Source organism: Pinus tabuliformis, chromosome 7 (genome assembly GCF_031772625.1).
Source record: "Pinus tabuliformis cultivar Carrire ecotype Pingquan chromosome 7, CPIR1, whole genome shotgun sequence".
Taxonomy (NCBI): domain Eukaryota; kingdom Viridiplantae; phylum Streptophyta; class Pinopsida; order Pinales; family Pinaceae; genus Pinus; species Pinus tabuliformis.
The window spans coordinates 316,981,128-316,983,902 of NC_142293.1; positions in this window are offsets into that span (position 1 = coordinate 316,981,128).

The following is a 2,775-nucleotide window of genomic DNA, read 5'->3' on the forward strand; positions in this document are numbered from 1 at the left end:
AGATGGATTTCACTTCTCAAATTGGTTGAGAAGGAAGGGATGCCATTATAGACAACATCCAAAGTGCATTGATTGGTATCAATATCTATCTAAATCAACAAAGAACACGAGTTAAGTCACGTGATAATTTTGTATATAAAACATATGAGGAGATAGATAATATGAATATTGAGGAGCTTAAAGCATATGCAAGGGTTCTCGTAATGGTTGGAAAGACCTAATTGCTCATCAGGAAGAGGTTGTGGGATCAGTATGTGCTAATGGTTAGGGTCCAGATATTTTAGTTTAATTTGTAATGTATGTGTTAATGTAGATTCACATACATTTTGTTAAATTTGTTTAGATATAATCTAACACAAATGTATCATATGTTCACCATTTTCAGTTAACTCATTTGTTGAATGAAAACTTTGATAATTTCACGGTCCAAGGTTTAGGTTCCAATCAAGATATTTTGAGAGATGTTAACCATTTTTGAAGATTTCATGTTGATACAATTATTATTCTACTTTCATTATATCAGTATTATGAGGACATTTTTAAAAGAAATAATTATGTATATATAATTAAATGTTAACGGATTTTGATTCCATCTAATGTTTTGGACATAGCGCTACCCTCTTCCTCCCTACTAGGAGATGTGTCAGATATTCTATTGTCACAAGTATTGAATATTTCACTTATGTTTTGTTATAAATTAAAGTGCAAGTTTCATTAGAAAATGAGATCGATTTATGTCTTATACTTTTAAAATTTCGAATTTTAGGTTTGTGGAGATGATTTCCATTCTCGAGGGACTTTAGCAATTGAGTTGACGATGGAGATATGATCATCTAAACAATTTAAAAAAGTTGTGTAACAATTTTTTTAATATTGCAAATTTATGAATTTTCATATGCACTTTTATAATTTTAATATATACATGTGCGTGTATTGTACAGGGCATCCAGGAGGGAGAAATGCAAGGGGAACACCATGAGGTACTGCATGGAATTTGGAACTTTAGTCGGTTACAAGGATTGAATCGTCTAGACAATATGAAAAAGTTGATACTTGATTTTTCTAATATTGATCTAGTTTATGCATTTTCATGTGCAATTTTAAAATTGTAATATATATACATGCACATGTATTGTACAATTTCTCCATGAGGGTGTAATGCATAGCAAACACGACAAGGGTACAATGGAGGGGGGACACCATGAGGTATTGCATGGAATTTGAAAGTTTTTATAATTTTGTTTTGAAGATTACATTCTCATTTAATTTTAAAACATTAAAATTTAATTTTAAAGTACATAATCTTATGTATATATGGAATTAGAGACATTATGCAGGGCACCCATGATTTAGATGAGAGCACAGGGAGGTTGATAGATCATATATTTCAATGAGATTCTCTAAATTGATGTAACTTTTCATTTGAAAGTCTTTTAATGTTATATTTACTTTTATTATGATATAAATTTTTGGACATATTTAAAGTAAAACTCCTTATTTTGAATTGGTGCATATTTTTTGTTATGAAACCAGCTCATAGAAAGATAGAAAAGATAAATCAACGCCTTAGAATTTAGCCTCTTGGAGGGGGCAACCTCCTTTACATTACACAGATGAACGATTCTTTGATGATTCAAATGAAAAAGCTTCCTTTCTATATATAGGAGTCTAAGGAGTTACAATATAACCCAACCGACCTAACAATAATAATATAAAGGCACAAAAATAACAATAGAGGGATTCTATGGGGCACAATAATAACAATATGGGGACAATAAGGGCACAACAATATTAATAAGGGATACAACTACAATAGTAATGGGTTAATCACTAGTATTATAGGGACCTAACATGCCCCTTTCCTTCAAAAAATTGTTGTCCTCAATGCTTAAGTAGTTCTGGATGCTTCTGTATAAAATTCTCATCCTCCCATGTGGAATCTTCAATGGATAAGTTCTTCCACTTGATGAGATACTCCGAAATTGATTGGTTTCGTAGCTGTCGAGTTCTTGTTTTTGTGTCTGCTTATGGTTCCAATATAATTTTTCCTTCCTCGTCAAGTTCTGGCAATATTATTTGAACTGGGAGCTTGTCGCCTATAACCTTCTTTAAACATGAAACATGGAAAACTAGGTGCACTTGAGAAGCTACAGGAAGGTCGAATTTGTATTCCATAATACCAATATTTTGCAACACCTTGTATAGACCATAATACTTTGGTGATAATTTATTATCCTTCTTAGCTTGATTGAGGGACATTTGTTTATATGGTTGTAGCCGTAGGAATACCCAATCACCTACATCAAAACTTCTTTTGCTGCGATGTTGATCTACCTGTTGTTTCATTCTATTATGCACCAACAGGAGGTTATCCTTTAAGAGTTGAAGGACTTATTGCTGATGCTCGATGTGATGTTCCACTGCTTGAACCTTAGAATTTTCTCTTAAATATGATGTGATGGATGGTGGCTGATATCCATAAAGTGCCATAAATGGGGTCATTTTTGTTGTTGTATGGAAGGAAGTGTTATACCACCATTCAGCCAGAGGAAACCATTTGACCCATTATGTCTGTTTATTAGATACAAAGCAACGAAGATATCCTTCCAAACATTTGTTTACTATCTCAGTTTTCTCATCAGATTGAGGATGATAAGATGAGCTATGAGCTAACTGAGTGCTGAGACAAGAAAATAATTTTGTCCAAAAATTTCCAGTGAAAATGGGATCTCTGTCATTTACAATAATCTTTGGGTTTCCATGTAGCTTTTGAAT